Source organism: Mustela lutreola, chromosome 16, assembly GCF_030435805.1.
Source record: "Mustela lutreola isolate mMusLut2 chromosome 16, mMusLut2.pri, whole genome shotgun sequence".
Classification (NCBI taxonomy): domain Eukaryota; kingdom Metazoa; phylum Chordata; class Mammalia; order Carnivora; family Mustelidae; genus Mustela; species Mustela lutreola.
The window spans coordinates 31791254-31810697 of record NC_081305.1 but is presented as its reverse complement, the minus strand read 5'-3'; the positions used below and the strand labels follow the sequence as shown (position 1 = coordinate 31810697).

Below are 19444 nucleotides of genomic sequence, written 5' to 3'. Positions count from 1 at the left end.
CGGGCCAAAGGTGCCTAAAGTGAGAAGGTGTTTTTAGTGGTCAGAACTGGGAAGAGATTCGAAGAAGCTGAGCTTTTCTTACAAAGTGCCCCTGAGAGTTCCCCAGCACTCTGCAGCAATTCTGACCATTCTAAAAGGCAAAAAGGAACAACGCAGTTCTGTTCTGCGTAAAATACTAGCAGGGAAGAAGTATGTCCTCACAGGTCCGGAGCTTCTCCAGGCCAAAGCCAGCCTTTTTTAGGCCATAAATGAAGCTCCACTGACTTCAATCAATCAGATTGTTTCGGTGTTGAACACCCAGACATACAAAGGAAAAATCCAACTGTTAGGATATCAAAGGTAGGACTGAATATCTCACGCACAATAGAAAAAGATCTGAAGGTCAGAGTGAATGGGCTGATAAAGCTATGAGGGAAACCCTCATAAATTAGATCAGCTAGAAGCATGACTTCACTTATTTCCTGAGTCATCAGGTTAATGAAAAAAAATCTGTGATAGGAGGAATGGAGGCTTGCTCTTTTCATGTATGAAGCCCAGGCATAGTACCTAGCACAGAACAGGTGGGCTCTAGGCCCTGTGTGATATTGAGTGTCTCCTGCTTAGACTAAAGAAGTCAACTACTAGCAGGCAGCTGCATGGCAAAAGTATTAATGAGAACTCTCCCAATAGTAAATGACAGAAATCCAACTGACATTAACTTAAGGGGGAAAAAAAGGTGATGTGGTTCAAGCAACTGAAATGTTCCAGGATAGAGATGATTTCAGGCACAGCTGGATCCAGGAAGTCAAAAGTTGGTCATTGGATCTTAGATTTGTCCTTCATATTTTGGTTCTTCTTTCCTCTTATGGGCTCCATTTTAGGGCAGATTCCTCATGGAGCAGAGCCAAGCAGCTGTGGGCTTATATCCTTCCAGTTTCAAGTCTATCAGAGAGAAAAAGAGACTGGGTTAGTAGAAGTCCAGGTCTGAGTTTCACCAGGACCCGGGTCACATGCCCAGCCCGGAAGCACTCACCATGGACAGGGCCAGTGAAGCGTTCTGACTGGTCCTGATGGATCGCCCCATCAGTGCCCATATATTCTTACCAAGATGTACTAAGTCACTGGCAAGTTTTAAGTAGAATACATTGTTCAAGGTACTTTGGGGTTGTGGGGTTGGGGGAAGCTAACTGCCTTCAAACCACATGGACAGAGCTACATTCCTTTCCATGGGACAACGGTCCCCAAAGGAAATTCAGGATTTTGCAACTCCAAATGACAGGTGTTGCCAGTGAGGGTAGCAATAAGGGAGAACTTGGGAACTTTCTGTGTAGCCCTCAAAGGTGGTTAAAAGATTATCCCCCAGGAAAAAGGTTCCACCCCACAGGGTGGGGGTCTGTGAAACCCACACCAACTCAGTGGTCAATGAATGCTTCCCTCTAGAGGGAAAAGAAAGCGGGGTCCTGACCAGGTTAATGTCCCCTGATAAATAGAAGGGAGAGAGACAGCAGTAAAACTGTGAGCTGGTGTAGTGGGCCGAATGGTGGCCTTTTTAGACACTGAGTCCCAACCCTGTCACCTGTGCATGTTGTCTTCAATGGAGACCTTTGTGTAGATGTGATCTTGAGATGAGGAGGCTGTCCTTGGTTATCTCAGTAGGCTCCGAATGACATCACAAGTGACCTTTTAAGAGAGAGGCAAGGGGAGATATGACACAGACAGAAGAGGAGGCAAAGGGACCCTGGAGGCAGATGTCGGTCGGAGTGATGTGGCCGCAAGTCAAGGAATGCCAGCAGCCCCTGGAATCTGGAAGAGGCAAGAGACAGTTTCTCTCTTAATGCCTCTGGAGGGATTGTAGCCGACACTTTGATTTTGTCTGGTGATTCAGACTTCTGGCCCCCCACACTGCAAGAGAATAAGTTTCTTTTGCTCTAAGCCACCAAGTTTGCAACGATTTGTTTTAACAGCCCCTGGGAAGCAAAGAGGGACAGCGTGAGGGAAGCAGGATGGTTAGGCTGGGACAGAAGGGGTTGTCAAAGGATCGCCCGGGGAGGGGACTGTAGACACGGCCAGGCCGGGGAGTGTGGCCACAGTTGTCAGGAAAGCAAGTTTCGCCAACACTGAAAGAGTCATTTTTCTGCCCCCAGTGGTGGTCAGAGCCCAGGACTTGCGTAAAGACAGATACTGTGTGTCCTATGCGGCCTGTTCCTACACGTGGAATAATGAGTGTGCTTATTAACTGGGGAGCTGGGCCAAAGAGGCAACGCACAGTCTTCTGCTTTCAGGAAAGCTGCCGGAGCAGGGAGCCTCCCTTTGGCCGGGTGCACTGGGCTGCCCTCTATCTAGGCTGGCCAGGGAGGCTTAGTGATCTTTTTCCCTGTCCTGTGGCAGCCTTCAAAGGACACGTCCTTGACACCCAGTGTCCAGAAGGTCCCCTTCCTTCCAGTTTCCTCCTCTCCCCAAGAGGAGAATTATTTTTAATCCTCCTGATGGGTTTAACTCTCTTAATGGCTTGCCTTTTTTCCCACGTTTGGGGGGAGAGAGAGATTTACAAACAAGCAGAATTATATACGTGAAAGCAGCTAATGGTTACTGGGCACTCACACTGGGCTAAATGTTTCAGAGCTGTTGAATCCTCCTTGCAAAGCTGTGAGCTTAACCCCATTTGGCAGATGCAGAAACTGAGGTTCAGATAGGGTTAGCTTCTCATCTAAAGCCACACACCTAGTACGCAGTGGCCAGGCTTTCAGCCGTGAGAATCCGGGGTGGGGCTTGCTGGCAGGATCTGACTTCTAAACCCATGATCCCTAGGCCCCAAGCCACAGCGGGAGGCAGGACAGCCCAGTGGTCCAGCCCAAGATGGCGGCTCTCACATCCCTCTGGTCCTTCCTGGGGTGGGGGTGGGGGGGTGCTCACACCCAGAGATCTTCCAGAGGCTGCTTTTGGTCTGCGTCTCATTCTTCATGCTGCTACTTCTGAGCCGTGTTACTGATGAGAAAACAGCTTAGTAAAATCAATGGTTTTAAATTATACCTTTATGTACCAAGGATACAAAACAAGCTACAAAACAGAAATACTTTCCCGTGACAAAAAAATCAATCTTGCTGATGCTACTGTTTCTTGAGCTTGCCTCCCCGCCCCCCATCCCCATCCCCACCCCCGCCGCCAGTTACCCTCTTACTTAAGACTTTCTCTGCTCTTCCATCTGCCGGCTTTGTGTAGACTTTCTTCAGGTTTCTTGCTCGGGAGACTCGTTTTATCTAAAAGGTCAATTCTTTCAGCAGGGCACCAAGCAGAATTGAATATAATTATCCCAATCTCTACCGTGTAGAATTCATGCTTGAATTCATTCAAAAAATAGCATGCAGTATAATTAACTCAGAGTCCAACCAAATCTATTGAGAAAGCCTCAGGTATCATACAGTTCCACTTACAATAGAACATTTTCATTTAAGGACATTGTACGTATTAACCCAAGTCAGCATCCAATTACTCTGAATAAGTGAATTCTCTGTTCCAGGAATGTAATTTGAAAATGTTGTCATGCAATCCGAGGCAAAAGGTCCTTTTTCATTAATCTAACTCTCATTAAAGTGGAAGCCTGCAGGTTATTTCAAATCCATTAGTTTTAAATACAGGTGATTACAATTCTATTGCACGTAAGACAACAAAAGTGTCTATCAAGAAATATTGGGACGTTTTGAGGGATGGGACTGGTCTGGGGTTTTGCTGTCAAGGCTGAGGATGAGATTTGCCAGATGATGGAATGGGAGACTGTTTTTTTTTGAACCCCCCCAGGGCATAGGCAATCAACTGCATAAACCCAGAGGGTGAATCTACCCGCTGGAGAGAGCTTGTGTTTGTCCCGTTCTCCCAGAATCCTCTGCTGTGTCTATTTCCAATCCACTTAGCTTTGGAAGCTTGGTGAAATGAGCACTCACCAGTTTTAATTCTTTAAGGGCCTGGCAATCTTTGGACACGTGGCATCATCTGCCTAGATTCTCCTCCCCTACGCCTACTTGCAACCTACTCATCTTTCAAGTCTCTGACTCAAGGCCCCCTCTCCCAGGCAGCCTCCCCTGGCTACCCTGACCGGGTGTGATGGGCTTCTGTCCTGAAACCCTTCAACCCTGAGCGCCTGATTCCTTTGGTGTTTGCCACCAGCTCCCCCAACATTTTAGTTATCTTTTCCACTTTGATTGAATTCAATAAATATTTCTTGAGTATCTAGCGAAGGTCAGGCACTGGACAGGTTCCTAGAGATTCAACAATGAAAGGGTCACAAACCTCATGCCTTCAAGAAACTCATGTTCTAGTGGGTGAGGTGAGGGAGAGACTAGGAACTAGGCCATTAGCCTAAGTGCCCATGACTACTATCTGTGAGGCAGAAACTCCCAACTTGAACTTCATACCCTTGACTCATTTCCCATTAGATATGGAACACAGTCTGCACCTTTGACAAGACCTCGAGGGTTCCATGATGATCTGGGCCTCTCTCCCTCTCCCACCTTCCTATCTTTACTTTCTTTTCCCTCTTTCCCCACACTGGTTTCTCTGAACTCTTTAAACATTCTAAATTCTCTCTGATGCCTCAGTGCCTTTGTGCCTGCTTTGCTCAATGCCTCTCTCTGCAAACTCTTCAAACTAATTTTTCCTCCTTACACTTTAGTTCTCAGCTCAAAGGCCTCCACCTTATGGAAAAGTCTTCTTAACTATACTTTCAAAAGTAACCTTCAAATCTGAGATATCCCCAGTTTATTTCTTTCAAAACCCTTTAGTCACCTGAAATATTAAATATTTACTTATTTAAGTGATGTCTCCATCCCTCCCTAGAGTCTACATTATAGGAAGTCAAGGACATGGTCAACTTTAATTATCACGAAATCTAGCACACCTAGCCCCAAGCCTGGCATAGAGCAAGGACTCACTAACAGTTGTTGCATACAAGAAAAAACAATGAATAAATGACTCAGGAGTTCTTGAAGTTGAGACTCTAGGAATTGCCAGGCAAAAGATAGGGAAGAAAAATGATGTTGTCTTATTTTCAGTGTGGATCATGGCATTGGGTGGGATTCTTCATTTATGGCTCTCCAGAATGACACCTTCTATATCCAAGATGACAAAATATGTCTGTTGTCTGATTTACGTCATTTTCAGGGGCTAGGTGAACCCAAAGGATGAGCAGGGAAATATCAGAACTTGATTGAGACTGAGCCCTAAAAAGAGGTCCATAAAGCTTGCTTCTCTCCTTACCATGGAACACAAGATGGCATCCCTACATCCAACCCTTCTTAACTTCCTTTGGTGTCTATAGCTTCCCCACCTGTTTGCTGGATGCAGAGCTCAGGGCCAGGTGACTGGAGAATTGAAAAATGTTAGTCACCATCTCAACTTTGGAGAGAATTGCACTCGCTTTAAGGAAAATAAATCTTTCACAGAACGATGAACCCTTTCCGGGTGTTGAAGTTCATTTATGTCCATTACCTCTGTTACTGTATCACTGAAACCTTCCAAAGTCAAAACACATGGACAGCGGCATTAAGTGGACTTCAGAGCAGGGAATGAGTGACGTCCTGAAAGTCACATATCTGGAAATACACCAAACGCGCACCTGAATCCAGGTGTTGATGGCCACGTAATAACTTTGCCAGGCTTGGCTGCCCCCAGGAAACCACGGTGTGAGTCAGAGGGAACTCCTTCAGACTCCTCTGGGACATGCAAGGTCAGGTAGAGGTGCATTAGTCTGGAAGACTGAGCATCATGGAAGTGGCCTCGGGATCCCCTTGACCGTTACCCTTGGAGAAAGTCATTCAGCAGAAAGACTTTCCCACCATTTCAAACTTTTTATCGCAGCCAGTTTGCACTTCCCTGCCCACCTCAAGGACTGCCACTGTCCTGAGGCATTCCTCAAATATTCTTCTCCATCTTACTCCTGCCGACAGTGAGCCCCAAATGATCCTGCTGTGAATTAGATACCATCTTGTGTGCTAACTGTTGCACACGTTGTCCTACCTTCCCCATGACAGTGAAAACAGCCTGGGCAGGAACAATGCCTAATAATACTAATTACAAGACAATAATCCCTTTTACGTGGCCATCCTTTCAAGTTTACAAACCACGTTGAAATTCTCGCCAAATCCTTGCTGGACTCAGGCATAAATGGTGGGAGGGGTGTTGTGATTATTCACATGTGACAGATGAGGAAACAGGTCTGGGAGACACGTGACCTGTTCGAGATGGCACCAGCCACCCAGGCAGATGAACGGTTGGAGACTCAAAGCCAAATCTTCTAATTCTTAGATTCCTCCACCACAGAACCTGGGATTATCTATCTTTGGCTAAAATCTTAGAACTTCAACTATCCCTTTCTTCTCTGGACAAGGTGTTTCATCTTCTGACCTTGACCGCTGAGCTTCTCGAACTCTCCAGGCAAGCTGGGTAACAGGCACAGAAGAACAATACTGTCAGAGAAAAGATGGCGTTGATTGGAAAAACAAATATGTAAATAAGGGAAAATACCAGGCAGCTGTTTCCATGGGGTTCCCCCAGCTGCACCTGTCAAGAATTGATGGGCATCAAAGACATCTGTGAGCATCAACCCCGAATATTCCAGTTGTCATGCACAACCAAGAGCTCCAGCTTGGTTGACTTGAACCTTTAGACCTTGGTTGGCTTGATTGGAGTTTGGGTGACTGGGCCACCCCAAGGGCAGAAACTTCACAAGGAAGGATTTATCTGTGGATCACAAAGGGGCTTAACTACTTCTGGTCTCTTCCCACTTCATCCTCCCTCAGCAAAGAGAGTAGAGTAGCACCCTAGAGAATTTTGCCAGACCTCTACCAAGGAAAGGAGTCTAGAGCACTCAGAGCGAGATTTATCTTGGAAACGAGAATGCAGTGAGAAAAAGTCACCAGAGACAAGCTCCAAAGATATTTTTGTAACATTGACCCTTAAGGTTCCCAGTCGGGTGCCTGAGATGTTCACGGAGGACAATGTCCACAAAGACCAAAGACCTGAATGATTGTCCATGAGTGACGTATGACCTTAGGTGAACCAGGCAGAGGTGACATTCCCTGGGAGATGGGGCCACCTCTTCTCACCCATCCTGTCAAGAGCCCGGCATGCAAATGAGTGGTGACTGTGTGTGCATAGACTTGCCTAGCTCTCCTGTGTGATCAGTATTAGCAAATGTTGGCATTTTACCTCTTAAAGTTTAAAAACCAAACTCACTTGCTCACACCTCCTACTGATCGCTGCATAAAAATATGTCATGATCCTGGGCTGCCAAAATTTTTTCATCCATCCATTTCCTCCCTCTTCCCCCTGCTGCCCCAGTTCTCCTAGCACTTCAGAGGCAACAGGAGAAAAGGACAGAGGACAAAAAGCCACCAATTTACACTCCTTAAAATCACACGTGCGGGAATGCGTGTGCACACACACAGGGTAATGATGCTGCTCTCGCCTTTTAAGCACTTTTTTGCATTCCAGACCCTGTGCTAAGTGTGCTTTTTGCATGATCTTATTTGATCCTGTGTTATTAAAATCAGCCCCTTCAAAATGAACCGAGCTCCGTGTCACACGTTAGAAAGTGGGAACGTTTAAAAAATAAAAACCATGCTTACAGTTTTACCTCTCAGAGCAATCCTCAGAACCCTTACCAACCCTCAAGGTTTTGCTTCTCTTTGTTCTTGCAAACGGGCCGGTGACTCTTTTTTTTTCTAAAGGGATATTTGAATTTCTTTTCAAATGCATATCTGACCCCATTTAGTGCGACTTCCTTTATTTTCCCAAAATGTATATTTGAATGTCTTTTCAAATGTAATAGCCTTTTGAAGTTTGTTTACTCAGGAGTACCAGGCCTTCTTTTCTTAGGAATTCCACCACATTTTCTGGAAGCTGCTAAGTGGGGCGGGAGGTGGAAGATATCATATTTATGTATTGTCTTTATGTCTAAAATTACTTTTATTTATGAATAAATACCTGTATGACGGATTAAGTATTACGTGCTAGGTATCATGTACAAACACTTGCATTTATATAAAGGAGGACGGATGAGATGGATATGTTGAGAACTGAGGTGGGGAAGTCCCTGGGGGGTGGGGGAGGGAAGGGGGAGGGCGGGGGAGGGCCCCTTATTCCTGGCTGCTGATCTTGAGTAAATGTGAAAAGCCATACTTCAAGGCTTTCCTTTTTTTCCCACAATATCTCATGACATTTTTTGAGAAATGTACTGTAATTATCCCGGTTCACAGCTAGGATTCCGAGAGATGAAACAAGTCACACCATGTTACGTGGCCAGGAAATGGTGAAGCCGAGGTTACCCCTAAGTCCAATCCTTTTCTGAATTTCCCATGAGATGTTGATTTTTACAAAGGTTTTTTTGTGGTTCCGGGTCTGGATTTGGTCACGCAGTGACTAGGATACCTGTTTGGGGTTCAATCACATCATAGGTGGCTGTTCGCCCTCAGGGCATCCCTCACCCATCCTCTGCTCTGGATTGTGGGAGGACTCATCCCTACACGATGCACCCCAGATTTCCATAGGCATTGGTTTCCAACTGAGTTCAGCCAATGGAGATGCCCTGGATGCCTTCAGAGCCTACCCGACAGCTTCTGCCTTGGATTCCAGCAATCTGTACCCTTTCTTTGACAACTGTCCCTTACTCCTGGGAGTGGGCAGTGGGTTCCTGCTATCTTTAATCTCAGATTGGCCCACTACCCCTTTGGGCTTCTTACCTCTTCTATCGACCATGTCACCATACCCCTATATTAAATACCTTCTGTTCATAACACTTAGACTAACTAGACTCTGCCTTTCTGGTCTGAACAGGACAATGCAGAGATGAATACACACATCTGAGATCATTTGAGAAGACCATAAGAGACGTCACAGCTAAAATGGTATGGAGCCTCCTGTGTTTGTTGGGTGGTTTGGTGGTTGGTTGCCTGCTCGTGTCTGTGGTGGGTTGTTGACTGCATTTCTCATATTCCCAAGGAGGACTTCACCAAGAGTGAATGCAGGCAGGGAGGGAGAAAACACTCTACCTTTAGGCAGATATGAAGATAAAATATTTCCATGTATTTCAGCATGCACCTCTTTCTAGTTCCTTGAAGGGTAAGAATGCCCTCCTGGACTCTGTGTCCAACTCATGACTTCTTTAATTAACTACAAAGTGTAGCAAGACTGGGCACAAGTCTGTTGACCACAATCAGACAAATGTAATAATTCTAAATCTGAATCTATGTGTCCATACCTGATTTTGGGTCCCCTAACCTTGCTCTATGTCTGTTCCTATTGAACTGAAAACGGGACTGAATAAGGAAGATTTGTAAGGCTCACTGGGAGGTCCAAGTTTCAGCTGGACACAGGACAATATCCATAGTCTTTCCCTGGGCACCCCCTGAAAATGCAGCTGCTTCTTTTCCCACCAAGGAAGCCCCTGGGAGATGTCTCTGTCTGGTTACGGCATAAGTGAATTACAGTAGCAAGTCTTAACCAGAGACATTACACCGCTTGGTTTCCACACAGTCTGTGTTGGAGCAAAAATCTCAATTCAGGACATGTTGTGTGTATTAGTCATTGTTCTCCAAAGAAACAGAACTTATTGGACATATACGCAGAGATCAATTACAAGGAACTGGTTCACACAGTTATGGAGGCTTGGTGAGTCCAAATTCTACAAAACAGTGTTTCAGTTTGAGTCTAAGAGCTGCTGAAGGACCTGGAAGAGCTGATGTCCCAGTTCAAAAACCATCAGGCAGGAAGGTCTGCTAGTCCAAGTTGAAAGTCATCAGGCAGAAGAATGCTCTCTTCCTGGGAGGAAGGTCAGCATTTTGTTCTATTCATACCTTCCACTGATGGGATGAGGCCCACCCACATTATGCAAGGGTGTCTGCTTTACTCAGTTTACCAAATTAAATGTCAGCCTCATCCAAAATCATCTTCACAGAAACACCGAGAATAATGTTCGACCAAACACCTGGGCCAGTCAAGTTGACCCATGAAATTAACCATCCCAGGGGGTGAGAGGTTTTATAAAACATAAAAGTTGAATCACAAGGATGATTCCACTTACAGGAGGTACGTAGAGTAGTCAAATCCATAGAGAGAAAGCAGAATCTCTGTTAGCAGGTGTTGGAGGGAGATGGAATGGGGATTTATTAATGGAGAGTTATTTAATGGGGACAGAGTTTCAAGTTGGGACAAGGAAAAAGTTCTGGAGATGGACGGTGGTGAAGGCTGGGCTGCACAGCACTGTGAATGCCTTGAACACCACTGAACCGTAGGTCTCGAAAACGGTGAAAATGATTGATTTTAGTCATGTATATTTTAACGCACTGAAAGTTAAAATATAAATAGTTAAGTAGAAAAAAAAACGAACAAAAAATTAGGTAATGGAGTTGTCAACGCATTAATTAATATTTCCATAATTTCTCAGTCAAAAAAATAAACAAAGATTGTTTCCTTTACCTGGTGTTTCCTAATAAATCACACCAAATAGAGGGACTTCAAACAGTGACAACTTATTACTATGTTGTTGTTGTTATTCTGGCTTGGGATCCCTCACAAAGAGTCAGTCAGGCAGTGGTTGAGGCTCAACCATGTCAGAAAGCTTCTCTTCTGTGCCTGGGGCCTGGCCTGCACCTCATCCCTTCTGTCTCAGTCTAGCATTGAAGCACACCAAGGCAGGCCTCCTTGTAGGGCCAGGAAAATGGACTCCGCTTTTCCAATGGGAGAGGGACAAGAATCGGTAGCCTTCTAGAAGCCACCCTAAGGTGACTGAGCAGTGACAGTAAGCAAGAACGTTCTGACTTGATTTTCATTCTGTGGCATCAGTTACAAGAAGATCTCCCTTGGGAAAGAAAGCTCCATGACCCAGAACGTCACAATTTCCAGGTCCCAAAACCCTGAGACCATCAGGATTCCACAGCAATAGGCATGGGCCTTCTGGTCAACCAAATCCTTGACCCAACAGGGTTTCTAAGTACACTACTGCGCAAGTGGCCAACATTCAAAGGCTTGGCAATTCCATGTGCTTAATGCTGCAAGTCTGCAGAAATTCATTTCAACCTTCTCAGATGACTCAGAAGCTGGCAGTGAGGAGGAGGGGGTCACCACCAGCGGGCATCCATTATCATTTCGCTGGTCCGGCACCCCAGGGCTGGTTGACAGAATGCCAAAGAGATAAACCTCTTTTACTGTAATTCACACTCTGAAAAAAAGGGATTTACTAGGCAAATTAAGAGGGTGAAGAAACTTGCAGAGGGTGACATTCAGCCAGTTCCAGACACCAAACTTTTCAAGCACTTTAGAAGCACAATTTACATACAATTACAGGAATGCTTCATTTATCGGCCCCTGTCAGGGGAAGAGAGTTGAACGGAGTGAATTTTTCAGATAATGCTTGCTTCCCTCTAGAGGCACCAAGCCCTTTTCACCAGGCTGGACAGAACTCTTACCCAGACGAATTGCCAGGGCCCAGAAACCCACAAAAGAGCACATGGCAGGTGGCTTCGCCTTTCTTGGAGGAAGACGAGCCTTCAGACAGCGGTTATCCTGCAGGTCTCCGAAACAACAGTGGCCCAGATGACCCCCCCTCTGCGGGGCAGCCTTCCTGCATTCAAAACACATCCATTGACCCCCTACTTCTGCAAGGGGGTGGTTTTCATGGCTTTCTTCCTGTTGTTCTTTCTAACTTCCGGGGACAAAGAATTGAGATCATTTACTTCTAAGCAAGCGGCTCACTGTATCATCAGCCTTTCCATTTGGTTGTTTAAATCTCTAATCCCCTTACTGGCCCTCACTTCCCCTTAGGCATCCCTGCTCACCTGTTAGATACACAATCATTCATGCCTGTGTCTTAGTAAAATGCGTTGTGCTGTTTTGTGTGTCGATGTTCTATATTCATATAAATGGTATGGTCCCATGGAGTTCTACTTCTCCCACCACCATGCCTTTAAGAAGGACCTATCCTGCTTCTGAACACGGTCTTGTATTCTGCAGGCAGCAATGTTTTATCCATGGGACTGTCCTAGAGATGGACAACCAGGTCACCTCTACCTCCCAGCCACAGAACTGCACTGCAAAAAACATCCTTTCACACCTACCCGAGAAGGACACTTTCTCTGAGGGGGGCTGTGAGAGGCCAGGGTGGGGACGACAAGATCTTGAAGTCTATCCGTACTCCATTTCAGAAGAGCTGACAGAATCTTCTCCAGAATGGCCATGTTGGTTTATATGCCCCCGGCATTTCCTGAGGGGCCCTGTGTGCCCACATCATCATCGATGTTTGGTATCATTCTTTCTTCTGCTTGATTGGAGGATAATTAACATACATTGTTCTTTGGGTTTCAAGTGTGCTATATAATCATTCGCCATTTCTATACATTCTTCCGAGCTCACTGAGGTGAGTGTGCTCTTAAAATCCCCTTTACCTATTCTATCCATCCCCCACCTATCTCTAGTTGGTTCTCTGTATTTGTCTACCTTTTTTATTTGTCTCTTTTCTTCTTTGTATGTTCATCTGTTCTGTTTCTTAAATTCCACACATGAGTGAAATCTTATGGTATTAGTCTTTCTCTGACTGACTTATTCCACTTAGCATTATACCCACAAAGTCCATCCATGCTGTTGCAAATGGCAAGCTCTCCTTCTTTTTTATGCTACATATATACCACCTCTTTGTCCATTCATCTATGGATGAACACTTGGGTTGTTTCCATATTTGGGCTCTTGTAAATAACGCGGCTATAAACATAGGCGTGCCCGTATCTTCTTGCGTTAGTGTTTTTGTTTGCTTTGGGTTAATACCCAGCAGTGAAATTACTTGATGGGGTAGTAACTTGATTTCCAATTTTTTGAGGAACCTCTATGCTGTTTTCCAGAAAGCTGCACCAGCTGGCATTCCCACCAACAGTGCACGCAGGCTCCTCTTTCTCTGTATCTTCGTCAACACTTACTGTTTCTTGTGTTGTTGATTTGAGCCATTCTGACCAGTAAGAGGAGACATCTCACTGTGGTTTTTCTTTGCATTTCCCTGCTGATGAGTGATGTTGAGCATCTTTTCATGTGTCCATTGGCCATCTGGATGTCTTCTTTGGAAAAATGTTTACTTAATTTGTTTTAACCAATCATGATGGGTACAGAATGTTACCTACATGCTTTACTTTTGATTTTGCTGATTATTAGAAGGTTTAACACCTCTCTGTAGGTGTGTCAGCCATCATCCCTTTACCTAGTCACTGTTTTCCCAGGCTAACCACCCCCTGCTGTCTTTCGTGACTCTTAGGGAACTAAAATGCTTAATTTTGGTGTAGAAAATAAATTCCTTCCTATTATTGTAGGTCCTTTTCTCTTCCCTAGTAATCTCACTTGTCACTTTAAAGTCCTTTCCATATTTTTCCCCTAATCCCCCAAAACTGAATTCCACGTCTGAGTCTTACTCTGGTTTTCTCTCTGTCAGGCATACCCTCTTCCCATGGGCTCTACCAGTTCAATCCCTACCCAGATGTTTTTAAGAGATAGAGTGTGAACTGGGGTGGGGTGCAGAGGGAGAGAGAGAATCTTAAGCAGTTTCCTAGCCCTGTGTGGATCCCAATGTGGGGCTTGATCTCACAATCCCAAACTGAGTTGAAATCAAGAATCAGATGTTTAAGTGACTGAGCCACCCAGGCAACCCCCCACCCAGATTCTTTTCTTTTGTTTCAACTTTGCACATCACCTTGCTTGCATATCAATTCAGCATCCCATACCTCCTGAAGTTAGTCATTGTGATCTCCATCTCCCCTGTGAGATTAAAAGTCCGTTGAAGGTGGGACTTGAACTCCACCTGCCTTGCTATTCCCAGGTGAGCTTCACAGTGACAGGCAGACAGCAAGGAATTGGTAAGTTCCTATTGAACATATTAAATAGATCTTTTTAAGAAAGTGTACAGCCTGAAAAATAAGCTAGTCTTCAGCCAGCATTTGCATGCCCCATTGAAATGTGCTGACATTTAAAGAAAAGTCCAATGTAAAATCCAGCTAGAACCTTCTCCTTTGGAGTAGGTGAAGGCATGGAAGGAATTTGTTCAGTAAATCCAAGGCTGCAGACTCAACAGGTCTCTATAGGAAAGACAGATGTAAGAGGAGAACATGGGGAACAAAGAAAGTACTAGATCTTTCCATCAAGGGGTGAAGATCATCCTATTTCACAATGGTGTACCTTCTGTCTTCTGGTTATTGATTATTGTGGGTGATCTGCCACTGATTTGTCCTTAAAGCTGTGGTGGTGATCTATGATTGCCTCTCCCAGTTCTGGGGGGGTGACTGGGCTCCACTGATCAGTTCTTGCTTGGGAGTGGGGTAGGACAACCATTACAGTTAGACTATGGCTCTAGCTGGAATCATCTGGAGGCCTTCTTCACTCACATGTCTGGTCCATGGGCTTGACCAACTGGGCCACTCGACCATCCCTTAAGGTGTTCTGTCTGTGAGGTCTTGCCATCTTGGTGGCTATCGGTAGCCAAACTTCTCACATGGCTCCACAGGGCTTTAAAGGCATGGGTCTGAGGAGTTGGAGGAAATGAGCAAGCAAAGCAGGAGGAAGCCATTCCACCTTGCTGACCTGGCCTCAGGAGTTATGTGGCAGTGTCTCCAGCATCTCTGTTCATTGGGGCAAAGACCTACCCAGGTTCAGGGGGAGGAGAAATAGACCTCACATCTTGACAGAGACCAGAAAGATTTGGAAAACGCTTTGGAATTTTGAAACATTACTATGACTATTTTTGGAAAATACAATTGCCTCCAGCTTGTATCTTCAAACCCCAAAACCAGACTGAAGGTATGACAGTGTCTTGGTTGCCCTGTCTGAACAATGAGCCAACTGGGGAGGCCAGTGGTTTTAAGATTTATTTATAGTAACTTTCATCTAACAAATCTTTTTCTTAAACTCAAAATAAAGAGCCAGTAAGGATGAAGTTGTTACCTTGGAATACAGATGCCACAAAACCCCCAACCATTATAGCTTCCTCTTTCTGCACTAAGGCTCTAAGCTGGCTTCAGCTTGGAACCTTCCCAGCTTTGACAATTGCATAGCCTCAGGGGAGAACCCAGGTCCCAGGAAGGACTGGGCTTTCTGGCTCCTCAGCTTGTGCCTACAGATCAAATAAACCCCCTTCTGCTGCCACTCCCATTACCCAGGCTGCGAGCTAATTGACTTAACCCAACAGAGATAGATTGGCAAAATTACCCTCGCAATAGGTGCTTGAGAGTAATGGTACCTGGGAGGGACAGGTAAGCAAAAAGGGAATAAACTCAGGCAATTTTCAGACATGGCCACTGCCCATTACTTTCTTCACTTAAATAAACAAATAACCCCCAGGCAATCAGCAGCCAGAACCTCAGAGGCTGCAGGAATGATTTCCTTTCACTAGACGCCAAGACCAATCAATGCTCCTTAATCGCAACACCACATGCACAAACAGCCCGTGCAGCCCCAGCCAGCTCTCCACTTGCAGACATCTACTCCACACAGAGTGGGGCTGAGACCCCTCTTTTCCATGCCCCAAAGTAGGGAAGGGCAATAATTAAAGGAGAAGACCAGCCCCATCACATGCAGCTGGGGCTCTCTGCTGGGCAAGGCAGTGGATACGGTCCAGTGTGCTGAGACTGAGGGAAAAATGAAGTATGAACGGGATCTTGGACATTGGAGGTTCTGTGAGAAAACACAGGGATCATCTTCCATCACCAACTTCTAGAATCTACTCTGTGTTCCTTGAATGTGTCCGGAGCACAACCTTCCTTTTCCCAGTGAATGGATCCCAGTGGGACAGGAACCATGTTGACCCTTGAGACAAATGATCAGGTAGTGAGCCACAGTGAGTGGTCAGAAACTACCTTTTTTCACTTGAGTTGTGCTCCCAAGCCAGCATCTGTCCCTACAGGCCCATTCTGAAGTTTGTCTCAGGGAAGATTCCATGGAACACACATTCCCATACCTACCTCAACCTTGACTTTTGCAGTGGTGTCATCTCTGATTATGAAATCAGTGAGCAGCTCAGTATCAATGTCAGCCTTCCCTCCCAGGGTAGCCAGGAAGAAAGGCTCACAAATAATGCTGTCTTATCTGTTGCAACAAGAGAACAAGATTCAGTAAATGCCAAATTTCTACCATTTTCATATTACAATCACCATTTTGGCCATGCCCCACATTTTATTTATTTTTCTTTATATTGAACTCACTTTTATAGGAAAAGAAAAGAATATTTATTTTTAAGGAAAAGTTTTTATCACTGCCCAAACTGGAAAACCAATGCTGCATACCATAAATAGACTATGACTATAAAAATTAGCACAATGGGAGTTCACGGCGGATTAAACACAAATGTCTTACTCTGCTCATTGCTAAAACCCTAATAAAACGACACTTAAGGGATCAAAAACAAAAAGGTATAAATCCACAGGACCAAAAAACAAAAAACCAGAATGTAGCTAGCAAATGACAGCTGTCAACCAAATTTTGGAGACTAATGAGAAAATAGATTAATTGTGTCAGTGAGGAAGAAAGCAAAGAGGTAAGCTGTTCTGACCAGGAGTGCCTCTAAAAATCTCCTGGAAAGGTGGGAATTCAGGTAGGGCTACAGTCAGTAAAATGAATGGAAAGCCTGAATTAGAATCTATCAGAGCCCTAGATTCCCTCTCCCACCAACTTCCTGCCGGGAGACCCCAATTCCACCCCAGGGGAAGATGGACAGTTTATTATTTGGCAAGGTTGGTAACAAAATCAGTCCTTCCATCATTAAAGGACCTTTATGACACATATTCTAAAAGTTAAAAAGGCAGTTAACAACATACACAAATCCTTGGTGTTTTACTACCTGGAGGACACACTCTTCTTAGGCACCTGGCCTGCTTGTGCTAAAATGGTAAGGCCTGAGAGGGACCTTGTGGGCTCTGTAGCTTCTGTTATAATCAGATAAGAAAAGGTATTACATCCACAACATAGAAACAGAAGTATAAGAAGGAACATTCAGGGAAAGTTTAAAAAAAAAAAAAAGAAAAAGGAAAGAAAGAAAAAAAAAGAAAAACCAGTTAGAGGAGAACAAATAAAGGATAAGAAAAAAAGTGAATCATTTCAGGTTTGCCATTTAGATAATAGACATTCCAAAGGGGGGGAAAAAAAAAAAAACCCAAAACAAATGAACAAACAAACAGAAAAGCCAAAGAAAAGCAAAAACAAACAAACCAACAAAATCCCAGAGGATACAGAAGGGAGGAAATTATCAAAGAAATAATACAAGAAAATCTCCCAGAAACTAAAGACTTTGGTTTCCTTCCTTCCTTCCTTCCTTCCTTCCTTCCTTCCTTCCTTCTTTCCTTCCTTCCTTCTTTCTTTTTTGAAAGATTTTTAAATTTACTTTTTAGAGAGAGAGAGAGCACAAGTGGGGGCAGAGGCTCAGGGAGACAAACTCGAGAAGACTCCATGCTGACCAAGGAGCCCATTGAAGGACTGCTCAATCAACTGAGCCACCCAGGTGCCCCAGGACTTTGTTTTTCTGGTTGAATGGCTCCACTGTGAACCCTCAGAAGGAATGGACAAATAACCTCACCAAAGGATATCATCATTAAATTTCAGAGCAGCAGAAATAGAAGGGCCTAAAATTTTCCAGAGAGAAAATTTAAAAAGAAAATAACAACATAACCAGGTATATAAAAAAGTAAGAATGAGTGAGGCGGTAGTCTTTCTCAGCAACTCTAGAAGCCCAGGAATAGTAGTACCTTTACAATTCAGAAGGAAAATTACTCCAACCCTTAAATTTTATACACAGCCAAACTATCAATCCAAAAGGGAAGGGAAATAATAGACATTTTTTTCAAAGGTACTTAATGGTGTCCAAAATATGCACCCTTTCTCAGGAAAGTATCAGGGATGTGCTCCACCAAAACAAGGGGGTAAATCAAGAAAGATGAAGACATGATACCCAGGGCACAGGAGCTTATGCTTAGGATAACAGCAAAGGAAGCCCTGGTGACAGCTGTGCTGTAGGCCTGGGAAGCCACAGGATCAGATGGGGCAGGAGGATGGATGGCTCCAGGAGGGATGTCTCCAGGAATAAATGGAACTGACAGATTAACTGACAGGTGTGGCCGGGTGTAAAATTGGATTGAGGGCCTTTGTACAGAGCTACTGGAGGGTGTGGGAAGAGTCACCCAGACATTCAAAGAGCACCAAGCCAAAGGAGGCAAAGGCCAGGAGAGAATGACATCCTAAGACACTACCCAACTAAGCTTGTGAATAATATTTACCCATTCATCATGAAAACACTAGATCTGGATTCAATTAAAGAAAAAAAAAATACTACAAACCCATGGCAGGAAGTTTGAAGGAGGAGAGAATCAGTCTAAGTAAGAAGTGGTCTAAGAAACAGCTCATTGTTTATATGTGGAAATTAATAATATCTACCCGATGTGTGAGAAAAATCAGAAGACAGTAGTATACATATGTCATTTAAAATTACAGAGAGAAAAAAACCCAAAAGAAATTTCCGTAAGAATCAATAGTGTTTGTTTCAGGGAATTTGAATTTGGGGGCTAGGGGTAGGGGTGGACCAAGGGCCTTGCTGTTTATTACAAGCCTGATACTCTTCAGTTATGGATTAAGTAGTGTTGCTGTACGATTTTGACCCAACTTTTTAAAAGAATCAAAAACTAACACAACTAAAAAACCCACCCTGTTTACATTTTTTGCTAGCTATCATTGCCAGTTTAAAAACTCTGCATCCCAAGGCCCATGGTCTATTTTAAAAAGGAGATTGGGAAAAATTTGAGAGGAGACAGAGACAAGCTAGTACCTGTTAGAGATTCCTCCAATGCAGGTAATCAGAAAGATAGAAAGAGGCCACACAGGGCCTCTAAAACCTGACCCACACAACCTGTTGCCCAGACCAACCCAAGTTCATTGTTAATGCAGCAAAGGAGATTATGACTCTGGCAGAGTTCTGGTGGTGTCTCAGGGCATATGACACCAGGCCAGAATCAGCTGAGAAAACATGCTTCAGGAGGGTGTCTCAATTCAGGATTGGTGGAAACAGCAAGGAAAGATTTTGAGAGGACAGAGTCAAAGGAATCTTGGGGCATAAAATGTCTGCTGGTGTGTTCCCTGGAGTGGATGGGTCTTCACAGAAGTCAGACAACTTGGCCTGAGCAGGACGGTCTTGGAACATGGTCAGGCTCACAAAGACCTAAATATGGTCAGGCTCACATGAGTAGCGAAGGCAGGTTACCTTGGGCAGTGGGGGGCCTGTTCTCAGTGTCAGGCTGAGTGTAAGGGCAGATGGACTGAGTTCTTAAAGAAAACAAGAAAGGAATAATTGACCAATATTAATGAACGTCACCTTTGTGGATCATCTGCACCCAACGTTCCTTGGCTCACATTTTGGGACAAAATGAGTATCATGATAAACAAAGTGTTATGATCAAAAATGCTACTT

The 19444-nt window shown here is 44.5% G+C and overlaps 1 long non-coding RNA gene across 2 annotated transcripts; it reads right to left on the bottom strand.

Moving 5' to 3' along the window:
• Positions 1–658: 658 nt before the first annotated feature.
• On the bottom strand, positions 659–18891 carry LOC131818440 (uncharacterized). Of its 2 annotated transcripts, XR_009348820.1 has the most exons (7): positions 18806–18891; positions 15957–16080; positions 6376–6437; positions 3158–3250; positions 2701–2964; positions 1556–1659; positions 659–921 (listed from the first exon to the last, which is right to left on the bottom strand). It is a non-coding gene; the product is annotated as an uncharacterized LOC131818440 (long non-coding RNA). The 2 variants fall into 2 exon arrangements; XR_009348819.1 differs by lacking the exon at positions 6376–6437 and having other exon boundaries at positions 3158–3236.
• Positions 18892–19444: the final 553 nt, after the last annotated feature.